Below are 12,229 nucleotides of genomic sequence, written 5' to 3'. Positions count from 1 at the left end.
AGATAGCCCTTATTCACTTTTTGGACCATATCTCCTCTTATCCTCCCCGTTAATTCGGCAATATGGAAGTATTCCATCATTTTAGATAGGCAGTCTGTTTTAGTTGGGAATGCTGCTGCTTTCCCAATTTTTGGCAATTAATAACCTTGCTGTTGTAGTCGCATACATAATTATTGGTCTGACCATTCTTTTTATTTCCTCTGACATGATACCTAGGAGAAAGGATTCTGGTTTTTTCCCAAAATGAAAATCTAAACATCTTTTTCAATTCATTGTAAATATTTTCCCAGAATCTCACTATCTCTTTGCACTCCCACAACATGTGTAGAAAGGTTCCTGCCCCGTTGTTGCATCTCCAACAAACATCACTACAGTTTTTATGCATTTTTGCCAGTCTAACCGGACTGCCTTCAAATGTCTTCTAAAGGTTCAGGTGTCACATAACTCCATACCCTCCAACATTTATCCGATGAAAATAGGGATCCTAAGGAAAAGCAGGACATTCTGGGATCAAATCAGAAACCGGGGTGGCTTCTGTAAATCTGGGACCGTCCCTGGAAAATAGAGACACTTGGAGGGTCTGGATTCATATTAAAATTCAAACCAAACAAATCCCCCCTCCATCCCTAGTGATGGCCACCAACATGAAAAATGAATTGCTGTTGGAGACCAGTTGCTAGAAATCACAGGTACTTGGTTGTGGGCTCCCTACAGGCCTCTAGGTAAGAAAAGGAACTATGTTGCACTATGATGGGCCTTTGACCTGATTCAGCAGGGCTCAGCTGCCCCCTCTGTATTGAATCAGAGGTCTGAAAGAGGCCATTATGCACAATCAGTGTTCCCAATGACACAAAGATGCCTATGGCTGTACACGCAGAAGCCCCTTTCAGACCTTCAGCTGAATGCGTGAAAGTCGGGGCAGAGGCAGCAGATGTTCAGAGATTGGGGCAAGGGCCAGTGGGCACAACAGTGCTCCCCCTCTATGTGTTCCGTTTGCACACCAGGAAGTCTGAAAAGGACTGTTTTTGAGCAATGCTCTTCTGTCTGGTGTATGAAGGCAGGTGGCCATTTCCCTTGCAATCTCTTAAGCAAAACTTTTTGGTGACTGATGAAGATGGAAGCTTATACCTTCTCTTCCCCCAAAATGTTTAGAATGCTGATGCACTTAAATCTTACTCATTCTTCCACAAAATCCCCTTCGCTTACTGCCAGCCATGTCAGTACCTGGTCAAAAGAAGCACCTGAGCTTTCAATCATTCATAATAAGGGCAAAAAGTTTGTCTCTTTATGCACATGTGTGCTTTGACTAAATGGCAGGAACACTAGCTGTGAAATAGGTGGTGACATGAAGGACTGTGTTAGCAGTAATGGAGGCACAATTCAGATAGGTGACGTTATGTATGGTTATGTACACAATGTACTTCCCAAAGCAACGCACAAACCAAAGCGTAGCTATCCTTCAATGATCACACTTTTTCAAATTTTGTGATTCAGTTTTCTAATTAAAAAAAATGTACAAAAATAGCACATATTATTGGAAAGGTGGGCATAAGAATACTTATATTGGTGAAAACGACACACAATAATGCATTTAGCGGGAAATTCTTGCAAAAATTGATGTATTAGGAGAAATGCACATACAAATGCACATGAATTTTCATGGAATCTCTTAACCTTTTATAGTTGAGGGTGTATCTCCGGACCAGAAGATACAGCTTCCAGTCAGATAGGAAGCCTAGCGTTCCGTAAACCATTGCATAGTTTTGTTTCTGTGTTGTTGTCGTCTAATAGCTTGCATGGATGCGTGGATGGATGCATTTGGGGGTTTTTAAGAATGCTTTCCTCTTGCACTGATATACTCACAAGCATTTCTTCGAGAGGAGACTGGGAGCTCACAACAGCTGCAAGTTGAAAAGGTTGGCTCTGGTGCTGAACATTTCAGAGAACAATTAGTGCTTCCAGTAAAACTCCAGGCTTGGCTGCAGAGAGGAGAATGATATGGGAGGGGGAACCGAAGGGGGGGGGGGAGAAAGAGAGACAGGAAGAGAAGCAGGAAGTGTGCATCGGCACTTCAGGAAGTTAGCGGTACAAAAGCCAAAGCTGGCTGGGCCGCAGCAGCATTCCTAAGCAGTGGAAAGCCGAGTCGCTCTTCCTGCAGCATGCCTGGAATGCTTCTGGCTTTGCTTGAGCCCTTCTGCTGACCTGGCAGCTCAAGGAGTGACTAACTCACTCGCTGTTTGGGATAAGGAGTGGGAAAGGCTGAATGTTTCAGTGTGGGAAATGTCTTCTGTGGGTGGAATCCCATTGCAGTTATGCTTTCTAGGAGATGTGGGTCACTCTGAGAACTCTGGGATTCAAGGAGGATCACAGAACACATTGCACTGAGATGGATAATGGATGCAGAATATGCTGTTCAGGAAATCTCAGCTTTCTTATTTCAAAAAGTCTCAATAAATCTACAAACACACTGCGGAAGCCATCCTGGGCCCAGTTCTGCCAGGGGAAGAGAGATCTGGCCTCAACTTTGTGTACTCCTTTGCTCAGTCTACCCTTTATATATATAAAAAAAAACTTTCTACCACCATATAAAGGGGAGAATATTTCTAAAAGGATGCCCTTTATCAATCAGCCTTCAAACTTTCTGAGCTGTCCCTGAAGCCCCTCAGGGCATCATCCAGGTATGAGGCCATTAAAATAAGAAAAGGCCACAATAAGTTTTGGAAAGGAGGACTGAAGTTTGCTAGAATATGGAGTTTTAAGAAAAACATACTGCATGCAAAGTTTACAGAAAACCATCAAATTTCTCAATGGAGCAAAATAAATGAATAAAGTGGATTAAAATGCTATCCACTTTCCCCGAAGTTAAAATGTCCCTCACCTTACTGGACTCTCTGAGGACTCTTGCTATGGAGTACCAACCCTTAACTCTTCATTTGTCTCTCTTCCAGGCTCACAATTCCCAGAGTTCCCTGGAAAGAGGGATTGATCATAGTCTCCTAAAAACTCTCATGTCCCATAACAAACTGCACTTCCCTCCACATTTCAGAGGAAAGGCAATGGGAGGTATTTGTTATCTCTAGATTATGCCTGATGGGATAAGAGGCACTGAGATGCCGTCATGTTCACTGTGTGGTCCCTTATTGGCTGGGTTTCCTTATGGACCAGGATCCTTTATTGGCCGGGATCATTCAGCAAAGAAAAAGGTTCTAAAAATGGCAGAGAATTAGCAGGATCCTGGTGCTTCGTATACACTCCATTCTCCTGGATGAACTGTAACTGTACCATGCTATGTACGCAAAAAGTAAGTTATCTGTATGTGCTGAAAAGCTTTTCTGAGTAAAGGGGCTTTCGTAGTTCCATTCTCTTTTACTTTGGTAGCCCCGATTTTGTCCTCAAGACTGTGGCAATGGTGTTGCCAACACAGGGCTGCCTCCAGACTGCAATCCTAACCTCATTTACCAAGGAGCAAGCCCCATTGAATTCAGTAGGACTTACTTCTGAGTAGACATAGATCACATCCACTGTTGTTTGTTCAGCAGGCCAGAAATTATAACTCTGTGAGTGGAAAACTACAGCTCCCAGGATTCATTGGGGGAAGCCATGTGTTTTAAATGCATGGTGTGGATGAGCTCGTGGTTAGGACTGCAGCCTTAAGTCATGCTTAGAGTCTGTTCTAAGCATGACAAAGTCTGAAATCCAACTCATACTGTAGGTATTTTCATGAATATCCTGGTATTCCTGATCCTGACCTTATTTATTCATATTTCTTAAAGGCCTATCATGGTACATAGCCTAATGATAATTAGTTACCCAGACATCCTATGACAAAAGCAGAACTCTGCTTTCAGGAAAGGAAATCCCAGTTTCCCCAAGAGCATGTGCATGCCAGAGAGCTCCTGCCATCATAGAGCAGGAAGAGTTTGTTAGGAATGAACAAGGAAGTGGAGCCAATGGCTCCACCAGCAGAGCAAAATTCTCACGACCGGAAAATTGGAAATAGAAAACTTGGGAAAAAATTACTAAGATCTTGAGAGCTAATAGTAAAATGTCTATGGAGTTTTGAAGCTAGACTGCATTGTTGCTGTACTCTAATGGTGGCTGGAAAAGCTACAAGTTCATCTGCGATTTTTGTTAAGAGAAAATCAAACAATTGAATGACTAGAAATAGGCAACAGTTTACTTACTCTTCATCTACAAGAAGGGCCCAGTGGGACAATCAGGGTAGGGATATTGCAATTCCATTTTCTACAATCAGCATCATCAAGGAACTGGAAACCCTCTGTTTCTTTGTCCTAGTAGTTAACCCTGCTAAACCCATCAGGTGAAGGAACATAACAAGTCCAGAGAAACAGCTGCTGCTATCATCTTGGAAGCCACTATTTCAAGGCACATGGTTTCTCTTACTCAGTGGTGCAATGGGTCAGTGCATCTGGCTGTTAACCTGAAGGTTGGTGGTTCGAGCCCACCCAGGGACGGCTGTGGGCAGGACTGCATATTTAGACGTACAGTGGTACCTTGGGTTACAGACGCTTCAGGTTACAGACTCCGCTAACCCAGAAATAGTACCTCGGGTTAAGAACTTTGCTTCAGAATGAGAACAGAAATTGTGCAGCGGTGGCATGGCAGCAGCAGCAGCAGGAGCTAAACAAGAACAACTGGTATGTGGAAGCTTCCACGTAACTAAATTGCTGTACAGTGGTACCTTGGGTTACAAATGCTTCGGGTTACAAACGCTTCAGGTTACAGACTCCGCTAACCCGGAGGTAGTACCTCAGGTTAAGAACTTTACTTCAGGATGAGAACAGAAATCGCACAGCGGCAGCGTGGCAGGCCTCATTAGCTAAAGTGGTACCTCAGGTTAAGAACAGTTTCAGGTTAAGAACAGACCTCCAGAACAAATTAAGTTCTTAACCCGAGGTACCACTGTATCCATAACTTTACATGCCAGTGAAGTTATGAGAGGAAAGGTAATGTTGGTTTAAGGCTACCCAGGTAGAAACTCCATGTAGATGTACAGTACCAACCCCGGTGAGACACACCATTATTTTCTGAACCAAAACACATAGAAATATACAGAGTCAAAATTTTGGCAGGTTTTTCATTTTCTGCTCACAGATCTTCTGGGGGAACTCCTCGTGGATGTTCAGTCTGAGCATAGTCACCTCTTTGTGCATTCCTTGACGTGACTTTCACTTCACAAGGACTCCCGCTAGAGAATGACCACACCAATTGACATCGAGAGGCAACTAATCTTTAAGACAATAAGGCAAGGACAGGAAGGATCCAGGCACACCATGCCAGAAGTTCCTTTCAGACAAGATAATTCCAGGTGGCTCAGTAGTTTGAGTAAGATACAGCATCATGAGGTTGGGCGGAGGAATTGTCCTTGAAAATATGTGCATAGACCCATTTCTTCCTGGTGCTGGGAGGTTTGGGCTGAGGCGGGAAGGAGGAGAGAGGGTGGAGGGGAGCCTTGCAGGAGGGTAACTGAGTGGGAGAGTGGGAGAGGAAGTTGGAGGGGAGGAAAAAGGGTGAGTCCAAAAAACCTTAAAGAGCAATTAGTCAAAGCTGAACTGTTTTTCTAAACTCTTAACGAAAACAAAGAGTGGGGCATGGCCCAGATGGTGCCAGGGGATCAAATAAACGTCGCACTCAGGAAGCAGGTGCTACTGGGAATGTTTCCTGCCAGCCTCACTGCTGCTCACAGCCGCTTTTATTATTTGTTATTTTTCATGACTGCAGCTGGGGTTTCCCTCCAGCTGTGTGGAAATATGTTTAAAGCTGGTTGTTACTGGAGCGCAGAAGAGGGAGGGCTCAGAAGGGCTGATCAACAAGCTGGAAATGTCAGGGTTTCTTGGGAAAGGTGTAAGGAACCATCTGGATCTGGTTTCCCTGGCAAGGCTGGGATTTCCTTGTCTAACCTTGTCAAAGGCCCTTCTCAATCGCACCACCTTCCTAGTTTTCTCAGGCCTGCAGTTGTGCCCGTTCTATCGTCCTTCCAAAACGAATGAATGGCTCCACTTTCTCATGCATGTTGCTTTGCCTTGAAAATATTGTCCGTGTGATAACAGAATCAGAAGTTGAAGACACCTGAGGATCACTTTGTCCAGAGTTTTCCAAAGATATTTCTGCAATTCAGAAGAAGCTAGCACCACTTCCCAAGATACATTCTGTCCAACCTGCCAAGTTTCAGTCAAGTCTCTCTGTAGTTATGTCGTCACTGCCTCTCATTCCATGGTGGTTCAGCCAGTTTCTGGTGCTACCAGGAGGTTGTAACTTCCTTCATATAGTTACCATGTAATGCAAGGGCGTGGAACTGGTTCACCTTAAAGCAACTTTTTTGACAAATGGGTGGGGCCACATGCCTGTCAGTCATCTGACATCTTATGAAGTCAGCTGATTACACTGCAAAGGAAGAATCAAGAGCGCACTCAAATTCTTCCTTTCTAGCCATGCTTTAATTAAACTGGAAAACCCTAATTGAGCCCAGTCCCTTCTAGAGCACTCATAGTTGCACAGGTAATGGTGGATCACAAGCAAGAGAAGGGACATAGGCATGCTTGTAGGACAAGGCCTGTATTTAGCAAAGGATATATAGACGTGGCAGGTAAGCAACACTGAACGATTCCCCCTAGGGTTTTATTCAAGAAAGAATATTTCTGTGTCAGGGATCCAGCGGAGCACTTGTGCGAGAGGAAGTCACTTCCACTGACACTGAGTGTGAGACCCTGACCCTGGCTCTATCTTCAGCCTCTTCTGCTACATCAAATGCTGCCCTGACTTTCAGAAGCAGCCTTTGGTAAGTGGTGAGGGGGGCAGTGAACAGCTGAGGGAAGAAGGGGGCTCTGGTCTGCTCATGGCTTGTAGGCTCAAAGTCTTTTTTTATACATTTTCACAGCCTCAGGTGTGTGGGGTGTGGGGTGGGGTGGGGTGGGAATATAGTTCTGTGAAGAAACTTTCTTCATTACAATTCTAATAGATTACTCTGATTCTTTTAATGGTGGTGATGAAGGGGCAGGTAGATATATATGAGATTCAAAATGAGGTGCTGGTACTCATATAAAAGTGTTGTGAGTACCAGCACAAAATGGCTGCCATAGTCAGCAAAAGAAGAAGAAGAAGAAGAAGAAGAAGAAGAAGAAGAAGAAGAAGAAGAAGAAGTGATGTTATCTCATACCAGTGAGTTCCATCACACACAAAAACACTGCTTTTGTTGATTTCACATATTAAAACGAAATCCTGCTTTTTGGTCAAAAACTCTCTCATAGTGACTAACAACAAAACAGTGCAGCCTTCTTAAAGAAGAAACTACAAATAATTAAAACACCCCAAACTACATCAAGTATAAAGCCATAAAGGAGTGGCTGAAGACCAAATTGATTAACGCACACAGAGTCCCAGCCTTTTAAAGAAAGGCATTCCATAGTGTAGGGGCTACAACTGAAGAGCCCTTGCCTCTGGTGCCTGTTTGCCACACTTCAACTGGCAGGGAGAAACAGAGCAAAGCTTCTATGGTTGATCATTTTGTATGGGAGGGGATATATTTCAGAAGACCTTGCCACTTAGGACTTTAAAGGTTAGCGAACACTAACATTGTGAAATTGAACAGGAACAAGTAGGGAACCAGTGGAAACGGAACAGTATCGAGGTCGCGTTCTTCATATGGCATTTTTTAAAAAACGACTGGCTCTCTTTATCATGTCAGAAGCTTTCGTGGACTAGAGTCCACGTCGTACTTCAGATGGACTGTAGTCCACAAAAGTTTAGGCAAAAATCAGATTTGTTAGTCTTTATGGTTCCATAAGTTTCTTTGTTAGCTTTGTGTCAACAGGCTTAGATGGCTGCTCCTCCGCAAATAGGTGCTAATACTAACTGTTCTTGGTATGAAGAGACAAGCAGACAGCAAGTAGTGTACAACTGGAGAAGCAGCACAGTTAAACAACGAGCCTTCCATCCTGCCCTTTCCACCCACTGATGTGTTCTACTCCAACCAAAATGTCCAAGAGCCATTTGGAACCCCTGGTCTCCAAAACAAGGCTGACCAGAGGGAATATCATTAAACAGTGGGCACCTGTTCTTCTTTCAACTCCAGCGTATCCCTTCAGGTGTGAATGACTTTAAGCTGGTGATATGTGGCTTGGATCCGAATGGGCAGTGATTAGCCAGGCCTTCTCCAGAAACCTTGGTACATAGTGTTCTTTACCTTGAAGCCTCATAGGTGCTGGTACTGAGTCATCTACAAGGTGGAGAGCAACGCCACTGAAAAGCCACCAGCCGGCAACATCTTTAGTTGTAAAACAACATGACCTTTCAAACATGGGCTGCTTATCCCGAATGCATTCTTTGTTCCTTCATTGCCTGCTTGAGAGACTGACCTCCTCCACCAAACCCCTGTTACAGAGGACACCCATCACCAGGCCCATAGCAAGATCAGGAGCAATATAGGTAATGCCAGGTGTCCAATCCATGGAGGGTTGGGGTAGCGATCAGTACAATCACAATGTTGGTAGCTAGGAAACGAAAGCTTCAGTGGTAGAACATCAGCTTTGCAAGCAGGAGGTCCTAGGTTCAGTCCGCAGCATCTTCTAGGACTGGGCGAGACAGCTACGTTGTTCAGATATTCATTTATTGATTCCTATAGTAAAGCCAGTCTCATCCCTAACACTCAGGTGGCCTACGTTTTCTTAACTCATTCATCTTGAAACCTGTGACCAAGGCCATTCCCATTTAGCCTGTGGGGGAACTCAGGCTGAGAGATAGTGATGTCCCCAATGTCACCATATCTATGTCTAGGAACATGTGGACCCAAGCCTAACGCTACCCTTGTATGAGGGATACATATTGAGTCCACCTGCTCTGTCTTACCTGTCCAATCGTATGCACATCCACACACAAACCCTCGCACACATGCAATGCAACCTGACAACTGCCTCTCAAAGATCAGCGACAGAGTTATTACTAATGCACATTATTTCCTGTTTCCTAGGGTGAAAGCAGATGTCTGTTTACCGCATGTTCGCTGCTTAGAAATGTCCCACATGGCAGCTCCTAACCGCATGGGGATGCGGCCATCTGTAAGTGCCTGGACATGTGGTGAGGTGAGCCTTATCACACTTCTGCAACCACTCAGAAATCCACATAAACAAGGGGGTGTGGGAATGCTCTGGTTGCCGTGTGGCTGAAACCTATAGGCAACTACCTTCCCATTCAGTTAGAGCCACCGTGAGACGTTTTAAAGGGGAGGGACCATGTGGTCAGGGGCGATTTGCCCTCCCATGCATTGTGCACTGCATCACCCTGCCTCCTCAAAGCCTGCAAAAAGAAAAGTCATTTTCCCCCTACATAACCAGGATATCCCCCACAATAAATAGCCATCACTTGCTAGAAGCTGCACTTCTGTTACGACACCTATATTGGCACCAACTCACCCTGTTCTATCACTATACCAGTTTGTGAGATTCTTTTTTAAAAAAATCACCATTCTTTATTTCAATTCTTAATATTCTATTTTTGCTGGCTGTGTCCTCTCCTGCTGTGCAAACCCAGTGCTAGTCTGCTCAGCTCAAAGGGTCAAAGGCGCTGCAGTTTTGTGGACCTTTACTCCAGCTTTCATCTGCATCTGCCTTGCCATTTCATACTATGAACCTCTTAAATGTTAGTGCCAAGTGCTCCCCATTCCCCCAAGTGGTGAGAAGTCCAGAGGCAAGACTATGCAGGGTTTGGTCTCTTCTGGCTGAGATAGAGCATTGGAGGCATATGGTATCCTTTTCTGTAATATTTGTTGTACTTCCTAATATATATATACAGTTGGAGGATGCAACCGGGTTCCTAAAAATAGGCAACAACACAGTGGATTCTGCTTCGGCATCCCCATAGCAACAGTGGGAAGCCCTACAGCCCCAGAGGCTGGGGCCTTATTCATATGGAAATGCTCCAAATGAGCACCAAATAGCTGGCGTCCCTTGATGTATCATTGGGCAATAATAATAATAATAATAAATTTATTATTTATACCCCGCCCATCTGGCTGGGTTTCCCTAGCCTCTCTAGGCAGCTTCCAACAAAATATTAAAATACAATAGTCCTTAAGATGGCAGGAGGTTCTAAAGAGCATCCATACTGCAGAGCCTGCAAGCTCTATGGTCACCTCTAGGCAGACTGTCAGCCTCCTCTCTTCACTAGAACCATCAATCCAACTTTTATTGCTTTGTTGATATGAGCACTGTTGCCTGTGGTGACAACTGAGGGCAGTGGAAACCATTCTGCATGGACATACCCTACTTCGTTGGTTGTTTATGAAATCAGGCCTTGGAAAAAAGAGACAGTTTGCTCTTTGGATTCCCTCTCGGAGCCTCAGGATACAAACTTTCCATTAGCACTGGTTGGGTGTGTGCAGCTGTGTGCTTGCAAAGGCCAGCAATGGAATATACTGCTAAATATAACGCAATCCGGAAACAGGTGAGTGGAGAAGTCAAGTGCATTTATTACAGGAGAGCTTTCAGACTGTCAGTCCTGTGGGCAGTCTATACAGGGTGTCCTTTGAATCACTCCCACTTATTTCCCATTACCATTATTAACAGCGACCCGCCCTCCATTAGCCTGAAGGGGACACCCCATGGAGTCTTTTATGACCACCTGAGCACCTGCCCAGTGATGGGAGGGGCTTCCTCATCAAGGGCAGCAACCCTGTTTTATGGCATTTCCTCCCGCAGCTTTTACTTCTCATGTAACTTTTTAAGTCAAAGTGTGTAATTTAAGTAGCATGTTCAGTGCTATGTGGTCATGTTTTGAAGCGACACTGAAGATGGGCTAATTCCCTTCTTCCAGCAATTTTTATTTCACATGCAACTTTTTAAGCCAGTGTGTTCGAAAGCACCCCCGGGTGCAAGTAGATAAATAGGGACCGCTTACCAGCGGGAAGGTAAACGGCGTTTCCGTGTGCAGCTCTGGCTCGCCAGATGCAGCTTTGTCACGCTGGCCACGTGACCCGGAAGTGTCTCCGGACAGCGCTGGCCCCTGGCCTCTTAAGTGAGATGGGCGCACAACCCCAGAGTCTGTCAAGACTGGCCCGTACGGGCAGGGGTACCTTTACCTTTACTATAGAACTTCCGTTGTACAAAGGGCTCTATAATCATAATCTTTTGAAGCAACCATCCAAGGTGCACTAATTCACATTTCATTTTACAAACGAAGAATTGAATCTGAGTGGGAGAGACTAGCCTACAGTCTCACACTAGGACAGAACAAAACCTATGCCCAACACTATCTCTTGTATTTCACCAACCCCAATGTGACAAAAGAACTCTCATGTACCATTTGTTTTGTCTCATATTGATTTGACTAGGTGGGCAAGCACCACCCATTTATAAAAGTTGATAAGCTATTGATGACCCTGGAAAACAGCTCAAGTGCACCAAATTATTTACCATTTAACATTCCATGCAAACTCAGTTGGTGATCAGTTCCATTGACTGAAAAAACTGAAAGCTGGCCACCACCAGGAAGCAGATGTGTGTTTTCATTCACAGGGAAAATAGCAATTCTGTGGAGTGCCATCCGGAAAATGGTGCAGAAAGAAAGGGTTAACTCCCCAAGCCATGATCCAGATCAAATTTCCCTGTATAGCTGCAATTAAACTGCTTTAAAAAAGGAAAGAAATCTGATCACGGACCTTCAGTGTCATGCCTAGTTTGGTCCTCAAGCTCTTCTTGAAGATGTTCACCCAATTTATTATGTATATATCCTCAAAGAGGTATATGTAAGATTCTCACCTGGTCTCCTATCCATACACTGACACAATCCAGACTTGCTTAACTTCTTTTAAAAAAACATGTACAGCACTACAGGTGTTTCATAATGTGTATGGTCAGTCCTATTCCTTATTCTTGGTGGTAGTGGGGAACATTAGCTTATTCACATCAGTTTTGTGAGATAGGTCATGATAAGAAGTTTCCATTGAATAGGCCATGGAAGGGAAGCTCAGAGCAACACACAATGACTTGTCCAAGGCTATCAAATGTGTGGGATTCAGCAGAATTTTAATCCAGGTCTTCAAATTCCCTCTGTATGTGGAGAGAACAAGGCTGAGTGAAGTATGGGATCATTCACCCTGTCCCTGTCAGTTGAGAAAATGTGGTGTACATTTACATTCCGACTTGCCCTCCGAGGCCAGTTCTGTACTAGCACACTCCCTCAAGCAAATGAAACTTTTGGTGCTTAGTTGGTAGGG

General features: G+C 44.4%; 1 long non-coding RNA gene across 1 annotated transcript; it reads left to right on the top strand.

Annotated features, from left to right (window-relative positions):
• The first annotated feature begins 633 nt into the window (after positions 1–633).
• LOC307211434 lies at positions 634–11,555 on the top strand. The gene is made up of 4 exons (XR_013836452.1): positions 634–689; positions 6,649–6,799; positions 8,987–9,098; positions 11,529–11,555. It is a non-coding gene; the product is annotated as an uncharacterized lncRNA (long non-coding RNA).
• The last annotated feature ends 674 nt before the right edge of the window (positions 11,556–12,229 follow it).

The sequence above is a fragment of the Podarcis cretensis genome (assembly GCF_951804945.1).
Source record: "Podarcis cretensis genome assembly, chromosome: 2".
NCBI lineage: Eukaryota > Metazoa > Chordata > Lepidosauria > Squamata > Lacertidae > Podarcis > Podarcis cretensis.
This window is presented reverse-complemented; position numbering and strand designations above follow the sequence as displayed.